The sequence below is a fragment of the Malaclemys terrapin genome, chromosome 2 (assembly GCF_027887155.1).
Source record: "Malaclemys terrapin pileata isolate rMalTer1 chromosome 2, rMalTer1.hap1, whole genome shotgun sequence".
NCBI lineage: Eukaryota > Metazoa > Chordata > Testudines > Emydidae > Malaclemys > Malaclemys terrapin.
In genome coordinates, this window is record NC_071506.1 from 260856590 (window position 1) to 260877182 (window position 20593).

Here is a 20593-nt window from a genome sequence, read left to right on the forward strand (position 1 = left end):
GCCTGGGTGTTGGCAGGTGGAGCATTGAGAGCACAGGAGAGAGAGGCTCCCTGCTCTCAGTTCCATTGCCTGGCCCCAGCATGACCAAAGCTGCAGTTACAAGGAAAGCCCCACTGATCTCCAGTATTCCCTGTCTGTAGCAGCCTCAGTGCTAATGGAATCTTCACTCTCAAGCCCTAGCCAGAAGGTGGAAATTGCATTTTTTTCAAAGGCTTATAGTTAATAAAATTTTCTTAGGGAGAGCAATAGGTACATCCCTGAAACAATCGCCAGCCCCTGCCAAATTTCAAGTCCCTACTCCAAAGCGTTGGCTGGAGAGGAGAGGGAAGCAGTCAAGCTACTCAATGAAAAGGTCTCTGGAATTTTTTAACACAGCCAAAACAACCCTTTTAGCTGGTAGTTGCCAAAACAAATCAGCCTGAGGCCGATAGATGGTCATGTCAAGAATGTTAGACTATGTCTCTCAACCATTAATAGCTGAGGGAAGGGGATTGTGCAAGTCCAGCAGGGAACCAGACACCCCTTGCTGATAGGTGCAGTCTGCAAGTATGGCCTACATCTTTTAACTGGCCACAGTGGCAAAAAAGGGCATCACAAAGGCCATGTTTATGATCATTAACAGCACATCTGATCACTCCACATCTGAAGTGATTCAGCTTTACCCAAAGATGGCAAGGAAGGTCATAACCAGGGAGCTGGACTGTTGGATCTTTCAGGAGATACGCAACTTGTTCTTGCTCCCTGATTATACCACCTGGAGGCGATATCAAGGTTCCTTAGGGGAACTATCCAAACAAGGTGCCTTGCGTTGATACTGTGGCTTGGTAGATTAAACACATCTTTAAACAGGGTAGCTGTGGCATGTCTTGAACCTTAAGGAGCAAATTCTGCAAGGCGACATGTCAACTGATGTTAGGAGGGACAATGTTGGACAGGGCTGAGCTAAGGGTATACCATTTACATGCCCAGGAAAGGTGGTGTGGTTTTGTGGTAAGACCAGTGGACTGGGAGTTTTGCCATTGACTTCAGTGGAGCCAGGATTTCTCCCCTGATTTCTGCTTCTGCCATTGGTTTGCTATGTGCCTATTCACCACCCTGTGCCTTAGTTAAACTATCTGTAAAGGAAGGTAATAATGGTTATTTGTCACTGGGTAATTGTAGCGCTTCCTTAATTTTTGTTTGTAAAGTGTTTGGAGCTCCTTGTATGAATGATGCCATAGGAGACTACTTTCTGGTCTCTGATTTGCACTCTTCCCATGCCCTACAGCATTATTATTATCAGTGTACTATGTCTGATTAAAGGCTCAATGCTGTGATTATATCAGGGGTTAGACAGTTCTCCAACACTAATGTACAGGAATAAGATACTACCCCTTTAAATAATTTGCGAGCCATCTAATGGCAATCAGTATGTTCTATGTTTGGAAGTCACCAGAATCCAACCAGAGCAGCAGCTAGGCTATGAAAGTACCATATACTCAATTAACACAGTTATTTTGACCTCACTGTGTCTGGTGATTCCTTCGTATTATGTAAAGAGAAAAAGACACAACAAATACAAAGATTGTTGCATCTGCTTAGTAGCTACAATACATCCATCAGCAAAACAGGACAAATCATTTTTTTCATCTCTGTTGTTCATAATAATAATCTAAGTATTCTAGATCCTTCTGACTTTGGCTACAGTAACAGTCAGAGACTAGCTAATCCCTCTTGTTTTCATGCCAGACTTTATTTTTGAGAACCGCATTGTCCTGTCACTGCTATTTGTAAAAAGAAAGAAAAAGAACTCTGTCCAGGTATGTTCAGTAAAGGATGTCTGTTGCCTCAGTCTTAGAGATTTTATGCATTGTCTGTTGTATGATCTTTAATCTACAGGGGATATTCAGTTCCTGAGTACAATTATGAAAAAAAAAATGGTGCTGATAGTATTGGCAGCCATTCAGAAACTACCCATGGCAACCTAGCGTTGATCAGATTAATCTGAAATACCTCCCTGATATTATTCTATAGTTTCAAGTCCAGGCTGCACTAAATTCCTTGAGAATGCTTAGTATAAAATGTAGGGATAAACCAAATTTTCAAGTGTGTTTGTGTGTGTGTGTGTGTGTATTTTAGTGCTTGTGAAAGATGACAGACCCCAGCCACTGAAATTTTCTCTTTATTTACACCACTGGTAGCAGCAATGCAATCTTCCCCCATTGTACCATAAATTTGTCTAAAATTTAAACATGCAAGGAGCAGCTATGGGGAAAAGAGTAGTTTTTTCTCTACACATCTATTCAGTTCTTGGCCTCTGTGCAGATGCTAGAGCAGGACAGGAAATGGTTTTCCCATCCAAGGAAAATTTGTTGAGATTTTGAAATATTTCCCACCTGAAATAAGGAGGAAGTTTTCATGGAATAACAATCTAGAAAAAAAATCAGTTTTGATCAGTCAAAATGCTTCATTTCAACATTTCTGAAAGATTTTGTTTCAGTTTGGACCTTTTTTTATTTTTAAAAAACTATAATTAGCTTAAATGTAATTCTAGTCACTTTGAACCAAGAAATGAAAAAAAGGAAGGAAAAAATTAATTCTTGAAAGTGTCAAAATGGGATGTTTTTACAATTTTGAATTTTTTCCAAACATTTTTGACCAAAGAAATTTGTCAGACCCGGCATTTTCTAATGGAAAAAATGGTTTGTCAAAAAGTTCCTGAGCAGCTCAACTACCAGCAGTATGGACCAACTGTGCTGTTTCCTACGATGCACCCATCTATTCATTGGGAACTGGTCTCAGGAAAAGAACCAGTTTCACATAAGCCAATTTAACATCACAAAATCTTTGATCACTATTGACTTGGGAGTGGATTTGAATCAGTTTCCTGAAGGAGAAAAACTCTGTAGTCCATTACCAATCTTCTGAGCCATTCAACTCCCACCCACTTCTGACTAGATGGGAACGCGACTATCTATGCTGCATCTAACTGTGGAATCTCTTTTCTCCATTTCCTCTAAGTTCAAAGAGCTCTTGAGGACTTTAGCACAGGAGGGAACTACCTATATTTTCTATTTTGTCAAATTTTCACATAATAATTCATCAAATTTAGCAAAATAATTGTAGCAAAGCTGCAGTCTATATTATGCCCCTTCTCACTAATGCTTATTGCCAGAAAAACTATGGATTCTTCTCTGAGGTTGGGCATTACTCAGTGGTACAGTCATTTCAGAAAGCCATGTCTTGATAAGTTATCAAGACTGATTAAATAATACACACTTCAGTTAGTGTGTGCAAAGACAAACTGCTTATTTACCTCACATGGCTGTTGTGGAGTTAAATTAATGTTTGTAATGTTCAGGATCCCAGAATAAAAATTACTGTACAAATTTTTTTTCCAGAAAAAGATCATACCTTGTTTTTTCCATTTCCCCCCTTCATCCTCTGAAACTTTTATAAAAAATATTATCAAAATGGTTATGGAAATTTTTCATTTACCAAAACCCCAGATTTTGATAATGTTTGCAATAGAAATATTATTTGTGAAAAATTGCAATAATAATATAAATTAATAAAAACTGTAAGAAAATTAGTTCGGTCCAACTTTTCAAACTGTTGATCTCTCTCTCCCCCCTTCCCCCCCCCCATAAAATAGGCTCTTCTTTTTTAAACCAGCTCTGATAAAGTCAAAAAATTTCCATTGACACTTTTTTCCAGTGGAAAATTAAGTTTTCAACAAAATGATTATTTTTGCTGAAAATATCTTTTTTCTTCAAAAATGTTGTTTCAGATCAGAAAACTGAAAATCCCAAACCAAAACGCTTTTGGATAAAAGGTTGAAGATTTTGTGGGAAATGAAAACCCATTTTCAGACAAGCTCTACAAAATAGTATCACGAATTTACTGACACATTTGCTGTGTCTAAGAACTGATGCATACCTTAAATCTATAAGGACTTCATTCAATGAAGGAAAACAGACTTGGAATCACAGAAACAAGAGTAGGCCTCTAAATATAGCACTCCATTACAATAATAATTTATCTCTGTCTTCAACAGCAAAGGAAACAGCTCCTTCAGAAAACTCACAGGTATTTTCCAGAAAAAAAAAGAGTAAAAAATTACCCAGCAATAAAAATAAATTTGACACATATCTTATCTATATTTTAGTTTCAAGGAAATATATATTACTAAAAATAATAGACTGTTGAGCATCAGTCAGTACAAACAAAAAATAAAAATTGCAAGAAAAATAGGCTAAAGAAATGTTTACAAATTTAGGCAACTTTTCATTGCCACTTTAAGACAAATTTCATTCTAAATCACCACAATACCTTCCTGTTCACATATACTTACAGATATTACCAGTGCCCTCTAGTGTCTATTGAAACAAGTCAAGCAGCAGGGTTTTTATAGTGGGAAAAAAACAAAAAACAAACACCCTAATATAAAATACTTGTTTTTTATATTCTAAATATACTTTTGGATTACTTGGTTTTTCATCTTCTTCAGAAGCAATACTACCCTTTCCCTCATTTTTCTTGGACACTAGTGTATTTATGAACTCCCTCCTTGTGTCATTTAATTCCTTTTGCTACCAGTATTTCCCTTTCTCCTTCATTGTGTCTCTACAATTTTTAACTTCAGCCACAAACAAGAGTTGTTTCACCTCTGTATGCATTATTACACTCAATCCTGCATTGATTTTAATGATTAGCGGGTATGATTGATGATAATGTCCTGAATACTCAGTTATACTATGGGCTTGTCTACACCCAGGCCTGCTTTACATACAAAATTGGTACAACTAAAGGTGCAATTTTAAACTGATTTATTTAAACCGGTAGCTAGAAACTCAGTTTAGGTGTCGTTATAAACCAGGTTCTGACTAATATCAGAGTTTCCACATCCACACACAAAGGTGCCCTAATGTAACTAAATGTGTTAAAAAATCACACACTTAGTAAATCCAGTGCAATATTATGTGTGGACACTATTATCTAAGTCAGATTTTACACTAATTTAAGTTAAACTTATGCAACTTCCTGTAGATGAGCCCTGCATTTACCAATGAATGCTCAAACAATATAAATTAGGTTTCAATCTATGTAAGTGTCTACACACAAAGCTCCATTGGTGTATCCTGTAAGGTGCTGAGCGTTCCTTAGATAGTCCAGACCCAGGTATTCAATAAAAGTCAACGTAAACTAAATCAAATTAGGACATTTTTTATTTCAAAGCATCCCACAGGGTCTGACACTGAAGTAATGAAAACTGTGAATTAAAATTGATTTAATTATTTTGGTGCATGTTTCAGTTTACAGCCCTTAATTTGCAAGAATTAAAGGTGTTAGGACAGAGCCCTGATGGTGACTTTCCCGAAGAATATAAACTAGAGCAGGAGTGCAAGAGGCTTGGATGTCGTCCCCCACAAATGAATGCACATTTTTAAACCACAGTGCCTTCTAGAAAGCACCCAACAACATTATTGAGCAATCATAATCATGATGATTGGGAACTACTTTCTCCGATACAATGCAGATGCCAATCCTCAGAGCAGTAGTTATGCAGAGAGGTCTGGCATTTACAAGTGCCCATTCTCATTTTTATTAGGCTGTGTTTGGTTGTCTAAATGCCATTGGGACAGAGAATGCAAAATTAATGTAGCCAATATATAAAAACAGTAATTGCTCAACATTTAGTTTCCCCAGTGTTTATGCTTCACTGGTCCCTCAGTCAAATTCCTATAACAGGCTGCTGGAAAATTAGTTCCTCTGGCATGACAGAAATGTGTAAAATATGCTGATTTTTTTTTTTTTTTTTTTGAGGGTGGTTTCAGATAAATCCCTTCACAATCTAAACTGCCATGTTCTAGGCTGTAGCGTTTGGAGTGGTTAAAACAAAAGAAAGAGGAGAGGAAGGTGGCTGTAACAGGGCTGGCTGCCTCATGGCCTGGGTGTCGCTGTTGTGTCCTGCCCCTTTTTCCCCCTTTACCTTAAAAAAAGACCAGTCTCTCTTTCAGTCACAGTCCTTCGTAGGCTCTGTTTTTGTTTTTTTTTAATTAAGTTAACAATGTTCTCAAACAAAGAAAATCTTCCACCCAAGCTTAAGCTGGGCACGGAGGCACTGTCCCTTCCTCAGGGATTACTGAAGGAGACCCTGTCTCCCTGCTGATTCCCTCTGCAGTTCCCTCACTGCAGGAGCCTGCTCCCTGCAGCTTCTTGCTGTCCTTTACCCTGGGAACAACACCTGATTTAACCCAGGTGTGGCTCACATTGTAATCAGGGCTGGCTTAGTCTCAGGCTCTCCAGCCCAAGTGCAAGCCGTCCTGTTACAGTGGCAGCACACACCTTTGTGGTTGAGGCAGGTTATCAGGAGCTGAGCCACCTTGGGTTCTATGCCTGGCTCTATCCTGAACAACCTTGGGCCAAGTCACTTAACTAGAGCAGGCCGATGGTTTTGAAATTTTGTATTTTTTCTGAAAAGGAGAAATTGCTCATAAAATTTGTCTGAGTGTTTCCTTCTTTTTTTGACCCTCCGTAACCTGCTCTGTGTCTCAGTTTCACCTAAATAGAACAGGGATAATAATGCATTCCAACTACGTGAGGCTGAATTAGTAAGTGTTTGTAAAGCATTTTGATGTGCAAAGCCAAACAAACCATCAAACAAAAGCATTGCATTATTGTGCTGAATTTGCTACAAAGAAGTAGGACTTACTGTAACATAAATTTTAGCAACATGAATTCAAAGATCAGGGAACTCACTGTCAAAATTGAAATACTTCCTACTGATGTCTTTGACCTTGCTCCTCTTCCACTCTATTCAGGATTGGACAGAAAGAAGCACTTCCTGTGGTGATGTCGGGACCACATGGCACCTTCTAACACTCCCAAAGAGAGAGAGAGAGAGAATGGATGAGACGGTATGTGCAATCTCATGTCTTAATTCACCATACATGTAAACATTTCTAGAGCAAAACTAATGTCAAGGCTGGTATTTTTTTGTGTGTGACCTGAGTCAGTAAATATAATCCAAGCCAAAACAAAAGAGGAAACCAGGCCCCACAATGGGTGGTTGGAGAGAAGGGGATATTGGTAAACCAGCCTCTGAATCATCATCCACCAAGTCTGAGTCCTTCTACTATTTAGAAGTCATTGTCACTTCGTATTGGTTCTCATTCAAAATCAAATCCCCTGCTAGCATCCATTGAGCATGTTGAGGTGGAGGATGTGGAAGTGGAAAATATGCAACAAAAGCAGCCTAAGCCACCAAGGAATGGGGACAAGGAGTAGGAGGTCAGGAAGCTAAAAGCTTTGTAACCCAAAGTAAGAGCTGTAATCAACAGCAGGTAGAGTGGTAGGCCTCTTTCTAAACACATGCTGCTGAAACCTTCCATAGACCTTTCTGTTCTTCTGCTATTGGAAATAAGCCCCTCCCCTCAACAAACGGACAGTGATATGGATGGAGACTGTCATGAAGAGGAGGTGGTATCTGAAGATAGTATAAAAACCTCCGGCTCCTGAGGGGACACAGAACAGCAACGAAAGTGAAGAATACTACTCTGATGACAGTGTGTTACCCTTTCTCAAGCCAGCAAAGAAACACAAAATAATCATATTGTATAAGAAAAGGCCATAGGAACAAATCCAAGCTTTGATTTCCAGTCAAAGTGGAAAACTCCTTGTTTTGCACTGTTTCTGCCACTATTCTCTTCACATGAACAGGAACTTTATTGTCTTCAAAGTATCTTTGAGAACTAGTGAAACTCTTTCTGAAGAAGGAACTCATCTTCAGCCTTCTGGGGTCATTTTAAGAAGAACCATGTGGATCCAGGTCACATAACTTTTGCTCATTTTGAAATGCACATAAATCACAATTGAAAATGGCTTATCTGGGCCCAACAGCTAAAACAAAACCTTTACCATATCCATACCCTAATCAAACTCAAATAATGCCTGTTCAGAAGATAACCACATTGCTAAATTAATTGCTGCATAATAGCATAGTGGAGTTCATATTGAAACAGAACAGCAGGGATTACTTCCTCCTGGTTTTGGTTGACAGGGTTGTCAGCTTTTGTTATTTATTGCAAGATTTATTTTGTTTTTCATAAAACAAAAGCTCTTGCTGTCAAGTGATTGCAAAATATCTTTTCCTAGCACTCAGGGCTTGCAGAGAAAATCTTTAAAATGTGGACCTTAAAGGCTGAAAAATCAGAAGGCAAATTAGAAGAACCCAACATTTATTATCTTTAAGCCAAGATTTTAGGGAGCCTGACTCCTGATTAAAAATGCTTGGGGTTGGCAATATGAACTGGATTTATCCCCGTTCTACCACATGTGATGCTGGTCTGTCACTAGCAACAGGGATCTACAGTTAAGCACAGAGGCTGTCCTTACCTTCTCAAATTGAAAGATTGATATTTTTATGGGTAATACATATGTCCATATCAGAGGGTAACACTAAGCCCTAAATCTTCAGCTCTAGTTTATGTATTTTCAGTTATCATTCATCCTATGCAAAAAATATTTGTTTAAATGGAGTTATACATGTCTATCAGGTACTAACAGGAAAAAATCATTAAGAGATTACTGAACTTCTTTCTCAAGGATTCCGCTACTCCATTAGCTTGGAAATTCAAAATTAAAATTTAGGAATCCACATCAGAAATGTTGACCAAGTTACAGTGGCAGAATCTTTGTTTCTAAAGATGTCAAAGCCAGAAACAACCCATCTATGACCTTCAGATCCTACAGTGAGTTTGCAATACTGGCAACAAAGAAAAAAATCTTTTTACATGGGATTATATATGGGCGTCACTGACCAAAAGTAGATCAGGGATGATAGAATGTCACTCTTTTGCAGTCACTTTCCAAAGTATTTTCAGTTATTAACTTTCTTATTAAAGGTAAACAGAATTGTTGATGGTATATGTTATTTTTCTTAAATAGGTATTAAGGACTTGATCAGATAAAGTGCTGAGTAGCAGGGATTTAATGCAGCAAAGTAGTTAAGCACGTGCTTAACTTTAACAATATTAATAGTCTCATTGACCTTTACGTGCGTTGCTGAATTGGGGTCCTCTCGTTGGCATCTTGCAGAAATAAAGCCCTAAAGGAAAGAGTGACTGATGATGTACAGAGAGAGAGAGGCTGAGAGAGAGAAATCCTCAGGTTTGGCAGAGTAGGTTCTTATAAAAGTAATATCATTTTTTTTTATTTTACTCACATTGGGACCATCTTCTGAAAGCTTTTTAAAAAAACTTTATTTTTGTTATTTTTATATAAAATATAAACATATAACAAAACAAAACATACGTAAATCTATTCATAAGATGGAAATACCATATAAATAACAAAATGCAATGTTCTATTTGTAAAACCTGGGGAAAAAACAAAGCAAAAACAAACAAACCACTCTGAACCCATAGAGGTCATGCAGAGCATCAATTATTAAAGTGACTAAAGAGATAAATAACTGAGAATATAACCTCTCAGTATCGGAGACTAATGTACACTAAACTGCAAAAGTATGCAATAGTTTCATGTGTGACCAGACATTCTCATATTTTTTTCCAAGCATGTCTATTCGATAGTAATTTTTTCCATGAATGCAGTAGTAGAGAGCTCACCAAGCCAGTCTGTCTATGAAGGAGGAATTGCAGATTTCCATTTTCTCAAAATAACTCTTTTGGCCACTAAAAGAGTTACTGCAATCCATTTCTTAATGTTAAATGGTAATAACAATTCTTCCAGCAGCCCTAATATACATGAGCTTGAAGAAGGAAAGATAGCAGCCTCTAAAGTTTTTGAGAAGAGCACTGACTATGGTGTTCAAGAACACATGCATTTGTTGACAGGTGTAGAGGATGTGTGAAAGATTGGCATGTGGCTGTTTGCATCTCCATCATTCAATCTAGCTTTAAACAAACATTCTGGAGTCCAGTGGTGCTTGTTTAATATCTTGTTCTGAAAGAATCGCTAGGGTAAAGAACTTGAAGTATCTTTCACATTAAGCCAGATATCCTCGCAGGTTTCTGTTGTGATAGTAAGGGCTAAGTTCTTTTCACCATTTTTCTTTGCGCCTAAGATTGAGAGAGTAATGCAAAGCATTAAGCCACCTAAAAGTAATTCCGACAAAGTGACTTTTGTTTCCATATTTCTTAACATTTTCTTCTAGAAATTGAAATAGACCCATTGTCCCCTTTCCTTGCATGAATCCTTGTGCATAGCTGCTGAAAGAAGGAACTGTGAGAGAGCGGTAGCTGATATTTGTTACACATGTAACCGAAGGAGGCAAGTCTATCATCCTGTATTATAGCTCTAATGTTTGGTTAAATCCTTTTCTATCCAAATTGTCCTAAGCGTGAGGTTGGCCTTGAACCTGAGGCATGGGTTTCGGAAAGTTTTTTGGATCTAAGTGCAGAAAGCCATTAAAATTGCTTCCAGATGACCATATTATTCTTTCTGTAATTATTAATATTATGTCACACTTGGGCTAATATGTTTCAGACTATTTTTTTCCTTTCTAAGACTTCCATGTCTGTTTGTTTTGAAGATTAAATACTGTTTGTTTACTGGAGATATCCATCAAATGTATGACCTGTAACAGACAGCTTGTCTTCAGATGGCAAAATTTAATTGTGCTGAAATCTTCTGGGATCCTTTCCTCTTATTATTTTAACCTCTTGCTTGGATTTGGACCAAAATACCCTGAATTTTGCTGTCCTCACAATGGAAATGTACCACACAATCAAACTTATTTACATAAGGTCTGTATTTTGGAGAGAAAACTGCTGACAGAAAACTGTACAAAATCAGTTTCAATAAAACAGTTTTGGACCTAGACTTTATTTTTACATTTAAATGACTTCTAGAATTCTACTGACCGTAGCTCTTCAATCCCTCAGTTATTCAACTAGTAAAGAACTTGCACTATAAACAACAAGCATATGTAGTTAGTGTAGTTGCTCCATAGCTGAGGCCACTAGCGGTGCGTGAGGCATGTTCTCTGCTATAAAGAAATGTTGCTGCACCTGCACTGAGCAGCCCTTGTAACAAGGGTTAATTGTGAGGTTAATATGATGATGCACTCCCTTGTACCAAATAGCTGAGGATGATGTTGCAGCAAAAACATTCACACATGCAACTAATTTGCAGTATACCCAAACAAAGGAAACCTTTAATAAAGAGAAGCAGAGAGCATGTAATTGCATGTGTGGTAGGAATCCTTTTAATTATGCCACACTAAAGTACTTCCTCATGCTGCACGATGCACTGTGCTCACAGCTAGCAGACATGTGATGTCCTATGAATTAAAACCAGATTAGCAAGGGAATGTTGCAGGCTACCGTAGCACGCTCCTCTTGTTCTGATAAGGTGTAATGAGGGTTAATTGGATCTGCCTGTTCATCAACTGCTTCTGATTTCTGTGTGTGAGAGAGAAAAAAATGAAATGGATTGAACAAATTACTGCATACAGGCTGTGATTCAACCAAGTGGTTAAACACATGCCTAAATTTAAGCATATGAAGAGTTACAACCAACGTATTGGTTGACTGGAATAATGCACTTCTTTGTGAATGAACTTCTGTGTGGAAAAATCATTCACGCTAAAATTTGTGAAACTTTCCAGTTTTCAAAGGTCATCTCAAATAAACCAGGTTTCAGAGGGATAGCCGTGTTAGTCTGTATCAGCAAAAGCAAAGAGGAGTCCTTGTGGCACCTTAGAGACTAACAAATTTATTTGGGCATAAGCTTTCATGGTTGTCTTAATGCTCATGGACAGCCAGTGATCTTACCTCCAGAATTGTAGCATTCTGAATGTGGCACTATTATCTGAGAATAGTCATCAGTCACATTTTTTTACTACTCAAACAGCGTTAACTATCAGTGCGGTCTTTCACCTTTTTTGGAAGCAGTTTTGCTGCACACCCTTTGCCTAGGTGTAGAAAACACGCAGAATATACAGCAGAAGTTTTGTGTTTCTGTTGCATAGGGAAGAGCCCATGGAGAGGCAATGGAGGAGGACTTCACATCCCCCCTGTGCCCCAGCAGTGCTCTGTGGCAATTCTGTGTGTGATAACACAGATAGCTGGATATGGAATAAGTTGGGCACAAAATACACAGGACCACTAGCTAAAACCCCCAAGTAGGAGGAGCTCTGTAAGACAGGGCGTCTGCTCCAGTCCATGGACTGCATTAGCAATCAATAGGAGTTAGGTGCCTAAATACCTTTGAGGATCTGGTCCTAAGTATCTGTGTTGATGATGCTCGCAGGTTGGGGAAAGAATTCTATCCCTATCTCCCCGACACACCTGCACAAGGTCCATTTACATGGGCTTTGATCAGATGATGAGGAATTTGATCTAAGACATAAAGGGCCAAATCCTGCCTTGTCTCACATGTCTGCGGAGAGTCTTGGTAGAACCAAGAACATAGAGGGAGTATGCACGCTGCCCTCCTCGGCAATTGTAGAGGCCAACACTGCAAGGGCTTATTCCACAGCAGTGGCACAGAGATGAGAGGAGTGGCGTTGGTGGATCTGCACCCAATGAAAACCCATTACCGGTCCCGCTACCCATGCATGGAGCTTGATACTGAAGCCCTGAGATTGAAGAAGAGGCTGTGGAGTGGCTTTGCTTTGTGGCTTGGCACAGTGTATCTGATTCCTCCCTCAAGCCTTAGTGTGTAAAGCAATGCACAGCTGAATGCTGCAGACAGGATTTGCCTCCAAAAGAGGCTATTCTTAGAGGGTGAGATTAAATCATATATACTCAATGGTGTCCTAGGTTATTAATGGGGAATCTTCATGGCATGTGATTTCTTGGAATTTACTCCACCAAAGTAAACTCCCAAATGATGTATTTTGTAGTAGAAAGCACATGCCTATCATCATACACTACGGCATAGTTTTGTTTTGGATTACTATTAAAAACTTCAGACTTGTATTTCACATAATCCGCTTTTAAATATCAGCTTAGTAAATCTATCCCATTTATTGTCAATTATCGTTTTCTTGCGACCTTACTTATCTCTGGAAAATGCTGAGAAGAGAAGCAGCAGCGGTGGACAAATGAAAAGAACAACACCCATTGCTTATTATAATTGCCCCCTTTTCCTTTTAAGTGTACAGAAGAAAGTTCTGCACAATTCAATACTGATATTGTCAAGATCACTTCCACCACCAAAAATGGTCTGTTAGGGTGCTTGCCATAAGCAGAACCAGTTTTATTGCACCAGACTGCAGGTGTTGGAAGCAAATTTTGCTCAATATTGCAATAATCAGTGTTATCAACTCTGGAGATTTCATCATGAGCCTCACAATATTTGATGTTTTTTGTACAGATCAAGCTTCTGGAGTCACTTATTATATGAGACTCCTAGCTTTCATTAAAAAAAATGTCTAGCCAGCATGGTTGCAGTAAAAAGTTCTAGTGGTGAGAATAATTAACCACTGGAACAATATACCAAGGGTTGTGGTGGATTCTCCATCACTGACAATTTTTAATTCAAGATTGGATGTTTTTCTAAAAGATCTGCTCTAGGAATTATGTTCAATGGCCTGAGCTATACATGAGATCAGACTAGATGATCATAATGGTCCCTTCTGGCCCTGGAATGTATATGACTCTATGAAAATGCATCCTGAGTGCACCTGGAAGGCTCCTAAGTGCACCAGTAGGCAAATAAAAAGACCCCAACTTTTTTTTTTTAATAAAAAGTAATGATTTTAAAGCCAACCTCTTGATTTTGGGGACCTGACTCACGATGCTTGAATGCTGGGGGTTAGCAATACTGATAACTAGTATTTTTTGAGCACCTCATATCACAATAATACCCAGAGCAATTTCTAAATTAATTTATTTAGACTTTTATTTTTCAGATGACCTACCACATAAAAGCAGAGAGCTCTGGAGATGAACACAGGGACATATAGAGAACATATAGCAACAGTAAATGACAGTTTCAGGGCCTGCTTCAAAGCCAATCAAAATCAATAGAGACTTCCATACGCTTCAGTGGGCTTTAGATCGGGACATGAAGTTTAACACAATGCAATAATAGTTTGAAACTAGGGTTCCCAACTTTCTGATCACACAAAACCGGACACCCCTGCTCCTCCCCCTGCCCCTTCCTCGGGGCCCAACCCCCGATCGCTCTATCCCCCCTCCCTCCGTCATTCGCTCTCCCCCACCCTCACTCACTTTCACTGGGCTAGCAAAGGGGGTTAAGGTGCAGGGGGGGTGAGGGCTGTGGCTGGGGATCCGGACTCTGGGGTGGGGGCGGGATGAGGGCTTTGAAGTAAAGGAAGAGGCTCCAGGCTTGGGCAGGGGGTTGGGACATGAGGGGGAGGGATGACGACTCCGGCTGGGGGTGTGGGCTCTGGGGTGAGGCTGGGGATGAGGGGGTTGGTGTGTAGGAGGGGGCAGGGGGTGGGCTTTCCAAGTGGGGGTTTGGGTGCATGAGGGGACTCCGGGCTGGGGCAGGGGGTTAGAGTGTGGGAGGGGGTGCGGGATCCCGGAGGCGCTTACCGCGGATCCCAAAAGCAGCTGCCAGGTCCCTGAAGCCCCCAGATGCATGGGTGACCAGGGAGGCTCTGCATGCTGACCTCACGCCCGCAGGCACTGCCCCAGCAGCTCCCATTGGTTGCGGTTCCCGGCCAATGGGAGCTGCGGAGCTGGTCCTCAGGGCGGGGGCAGCGCATGGAGCCTCCCTGGCTACCCATGAGTCTAGGGGCTGCAGGGACCTGGCAGCTGCTTCCAGGAGCTGTGCAAAGTTAAGGCAGTCGGGGAGCCTGCCTTAGTCCTGGCTCCCTGCTGCGCCACCACCCGGACTGCTAACGACGTCCCTTTTCGACCGGGCGGTCTGGTCAAAAAACAGACACCTGGCAACCTTATTTGAGACTGCAGGGGGCATTTAGATAGGAAATACTATAACTATAGTGAAATGAACAGATTTTCTCAAAATATTTACTTTCATACAATCCTGAGACAGGCACAATTCTGTGACTTTGTTAGCAATAAGCTTTAATAATTTTTAAACTTTCTTTATTGCCAATGATATTGGGCAACTCTCTCTCATTTCAACATCTCACACTCTCAAGCACAGGGGGGGATAATCCCCTAGTATGTTTGCAGAAGATTGCAGGGCAGTGCCACATGTGTTGTATAACACCTGCACTTGTGTGACCCCCCTCCACATAGTTAGTGCATTTCCTGAAATTTAAATTAGAGTTCTGTGACTTAACGAGATTTATGGTAAGTCTGCACCTTGAGTAACAATAGGCTTCAAGAGTCTGCAGGCTAGTGACACAAATCCTTCTATGCTATCACATGCACCACATAGAAATTGCAGGATATTAATAATGGACTAGATTATAACTTTGCAATCAGCCCTGGCTAAGTGTTGGCTGCACTGCCCCAGGAGCAGACCAAAGAATAAATTGTGACACAGTCACAGTTCCTACCATTGCTTTGGGGAGGGAGTAAGGCCAGATCAATGGGTATGAGACACCTAATCCTTTCAGGGGCTAAGTTATTTCACCCCATTTCATGAAGGAGTTTACTCCCTACCAAAGTATCTATGAGAGGGTGGCACTATACCTATGTAATAATATGAAATAATACAAAATATATGGTCAGGATAAATCCATGTTATTTATTCTGAAATCGTTGATTGTTGTTTCCCATTTCTTTTCATACCAGTTCCAATTCTGTGTTATTCCTGCTGAGGTTTGCTTCATTATGATCGCTGATGAGATGGAGCCAAACAGTCCTTTCTGGTCCCACTAGATTCACCCATGCCATCAGGATTGCTTCCCCCCCCCCCCCACCTCCAGTGTTACTCATAGGAACAGAGTGCTTACATTTTATGGAGTTTTAACATTTCAGCAATGCCTAAGATACACAAACTGTGGTGTTTTAGGAACAATAATCTCCAACATGCTCTTTATTGTGCAAGTCACTTCCTTGTGGGTTAGTTGACATGTCCATTTTTGGTAGAAATTTTCCCCCTGGTTATTTCAAACCATTTGAGTTCAGTAGGGACAGGAAGCTGAAAGTACCATTAATAGACATGTATCAGTCAGTAACATATCTATATCTAGATCTAGATATATATGTACACACCTTGCTTTGCTCGATGATAACTGCACAATTAAAGAGGATATAGGCACCGTATTACTTGTTTTTCCTCCCCACAGAAGAATTTCTGTATTTTTATGTGTTCTGCTGTGTGCAGTAGGAAAAATATATTTTACACTCTTCTAAAAAATTCTATTAAGACATACCCATGCCTGGGATTTCTACTGAACATCAAAGTAAGATGCAGTTAAGTCACTTGCATCCAGCTGTATTTAATGGTAGGTTCATCATAGCACTAAGGCCCTTTACCATCTCCATCTGTCATTGCCGATGTCAAACAATTTACAGAGAGACAATATAAATTAAAATAGAGGACTAGGAATGCTATCAATGAGTTTGGACGTTTACATTTTGTTTGTCTGAGGTCACTGAATGCTGTCTCCAATGATCAATGGCCTAATGAATGGCTTTAAACCCAGAGGCTGCGCTCGATTCCTGTAGTTACTCCATGTTAGGTTATGTTTTATTACACAAAATTCTTCTCTTGCATTTTTATGAAATAGATTTTGTGACTGTATAATAGTATTTTAGCATTTTTCCCCCCAGTAGGAAGAATCCAAATGACTGATGAAATAGATGGTATTTAACCTAGCTGTGATAGATGTAGCAGAGGTGAAAGGGTTATATCTATTAATAAACAGCATTTGAAAACCTTTTAACACCATCTTTCACATCACACTGTTTTAACCTCTTGCACTATGAGTTCCAGCCTGGTCTGACATAAAAAAAAATCATGATCTCAGGACTATTAAGGTATTTAATTTGTCCTGCTAAATGAATGAAATGCTGGTAGCACTTCACTCGAATACAGAAAGGTGGTGGATTTATTTCAGTCCTAGTGGGCGTTGACATTTTAACCCACTTATCTCTGATTTATTCAGCCCGTGATGGTGCCAAAAGAATGATGCATTTTGCTCAGAGGGTCTGTAGGTGAGGAAACTTGACATAAACTTTTTCTTTCTGCTAAGAGGGTGATCTCCTGAGCTGTACTGCAGGCTGGCAGCACTGAAATGGGCAGAGAGATGCTTTCAGAGACACTAGCATAATGTTTGCTACTGGGAGAAAATAATGGAAAAAGTAAAATATTCATGATTTTGGAGGTTTTTTTGAGCCAGTTTTCTTCAGATTGTTTAAATAACCTTAGAATAAAAACATGGGACATCAACCTCTAAAGGTCAATGTCTGCAGCATGATCTAAAGTAAACAGTGAAGTTGAAAAGCATTAGTACTTTACCATGACAACACTAAATAATATTCAGGATGATTCTAGGCTTTCTAGACTAGCAGGTTATTTCTGTGCCTATACCTTACCTTGATGTATGTCCAGATTATTTTAGGTATAGTTGTCATAGGTATGGGCACTTCCAAGCATGGATATATCCCTCCCCTGTGGCTACATGGAGCAGAAGAATGTTTTGTATTTATAGAATAGCTTCCATTCTGAAAAATCCTGAGGCACTTTGCAAGTTATAGGCTGGATCCTGGGTTGGGTATGTCAGCTTTGAGCTGTACCATTGGTGGATCCTGATCTTAAAGCCAGTGGAATGACCCTGCAAGAACCACCCCAGCATAAGAAGGACCCTTTAGTGGTGCACAGCCAGAGCAGAGCTTCTAAACCACTCCCCTGTTGCTGGTGTAGAGCAGGTGGCCAGGGAAAAGGTCAAGTGTCCTGGGTGCCCCTGTACTGTGCTAATACCCAACTACCATTTCAGCCCATAAGGCAGCTCCAGTTTATTCCTGGGGACCAGTCCCGGATATAACAACTCCAGAATTGGAGCAGACCCCTATCAATGTAACACTTCTGAAACATAAGCATCTCTGGGTTGAGGGAAGCAGATTGTGCCAGCCAAAGAACTTGGGAACTTGCTGGAGCTATAAAGAAAAGCAGGGATGTTGGCGGAGAAGCTCTCTACTCAGGTAATTCTGCCGGCAAGGATAGGATTCCACCAGGTGGGCCAGGGGAATTCACAGTATAACTCAGTTGCTGCCTCTCTGAATGGGAGCAAAATGTACCCCCGGCTAGCACATGTTGCTCACTGCATACCTGCTAGATAGGGCTTGATTCAGAAGTACATACTTAAATATACCCCTATTCAGGACAGTACTTTAATACATACTTATGTTAAAAACAGGGATGTTTTCCTGAATTTTGGCATAAATGGAAGGGAGTGGGGAAAAGCAGGCCTCTTTCCCATCCAGGTTGTGGGGCATACGCTGGCCTGGTCACGAATCTCCCTTTAAGAACCTTTGCATGCTAGGAAGACATTCTGTCAGCAAGTCAAAGTGCAGCATCAGGAATTTGCAATCTGAAATCAAATTTTTTTAATGGACAGCTGTTGCACAGTACTGGGGATAGGTCTCCTGCCTTTCCAGCTATCCAAGTGCTTATATTCTGCTGCAAATCAAGGTGTTTTGTTGTTGTTGTTGTTGGTTTTTTTTTTTGGGGGGGGGGCAGGGATTGAAATCAAATCCTCACTGTTCCCTCCCCTCTCACTTAAAACATAACTATTGTATAAGGGGCACAGGGGCTTATGAAAACTTGAAGCATGTTTTTTTTTCTTTCTGTCTCTTTTTTTTTTCTTTTCTTTCTTGCTATATATAGAATAGACATTTGCAGCATAGCAAAGATAATTTAAGGACAAGTTCATACAGAAGAAGGAAACAAAATCAATGTTCTTTCCTGGCAGAAGCCTCCTTAGGGAATGACATGTTTCATAATCATGCAGAGCTAAATATTGGTTTAACTGGACGAACCTGTCCCTAACTGTCTGACTGATAAGAAAAATCATTGGGGGGTGGGGGGGGGGGGGGAGAATGCAGAGATCCTGATTAGATTTCCACTTCATACATTGCATTTATGTAGCTCCATTTCTTCTGTGGATATCAAAACACTTCACAGGCACTAAAGGCCTGATTTTCAGCAGAGCCAAAACCCAGCTTCCAGTATAATGGGTACAAAATTGATGGTTGATTAAGTGCACCCATGATGATGTCAAGGGCCTGATCCAGCTCCCACTGAAGTCAAAAGAAAGACTCACACTCTAAATGTGACCAGTTGCAACCAAACTTGCAATTTGAGGACAGATTCACAACTGTATGGCTTAGAAATGAATCCTCACAATATCTCTGCGAGGTATGTATTATTCCATTTTACAGATGGGCAAAGTGAGGCGGTGATGTGGCTAGGATCAAACCAGTGTCTGAGTAGGGAACACAACCCCTCATTACTAACTACCAGCATTCCTATCTACCCACTACATCACAATCCCACCTCTATGATAAACAGCACTAAAATCTGCAATGTAACAACTCTTTCCTGGCTTACAGTGAGCCTTCCACATGCAAGAGAAATGAAGGTTGAACATGGAATCACCCCAGTTTGCTCCCTCAAATATATATTTCATAATGAGCTACACAATGTAGTTTGTAAACCTTCTTCCAGCCCAACGATTCCTATATAGCACACATCTCCAGACCTACTCAAGGGAAGGTTCCAAATGATTCTGAGATATCTTTGTTTTTATTTCCCCCACAAAATCTTGTTAAGGCCATTTTTAAAGGTGAGCAATGAAAAACAAGAGGATAAGAGAGTGTACAATGGTGATATACTAATAACAGATTGTGGCCTGTTCTGAACACCGAGTCAAAATAGTAAGGGGCATTAGACACTCACTCCCTTCCACCAGCATGCCCTAGTGCTGCTCTCATTGATGGAGGAGATAAAAGGCTCCACAGAGCTGATACTTCTCCTATCCCAAGACAAGTGGGTGATCAGGAAATGTTTATCCTACTATTAATGCCTTTGGTTTATCCATGGTTAGAAATTCTGTCTCAAAAGGGAAGATCCCCTCTTTCATAGCCTATTCCATTTCCATGGAAGCCAGTGGTAAACATCCCATGGCTTGTGTGTGGCAGAATCAGGTTCTTAATGTGATCCTCGGGAAATCTCAAAACAATCCCCATCCACTGCTTGTATAAGAAGCTGAAGTCATCCCTTTGGAGCTGAGATTCTTGTAGAAAGCCCATGATGCCCACATAGCAAAACTGAAAAAGAAAATCTTACTGATGGCAAATCTTTGTCTTTTCTTGCTTCTTTCAGAATTCTTAGCATATTATGAAAATAACAAAAGCATAGAAATATGGGCCTGGGACAGGGCCCTCTGGAACTGGGTGCTGTTAGCATGGTGAGCGCTCTCAGTTTTCCCCTCCAAGGCCCACAGGCTCAATGCTTGAGGTATCTATGCTTCCATCACAGTTGTGGGACTGATTATACCTCTGTCTCCTTTCTGGTCTGAGTTCAGACCCCCAGGTACCTTGCGCCCTTACCTCTCTAGGGGTAGAATTTCTCCATTCTCCCACTCATAGAGCAGGGTATAAGTGTAATAAACCATTAATGTTAACTGCTTTTTACTGCGTAGGTCCAGATGGACACCTGCATCTCTGTCTTTTGGAAGCCTGTGACCACTGCCATA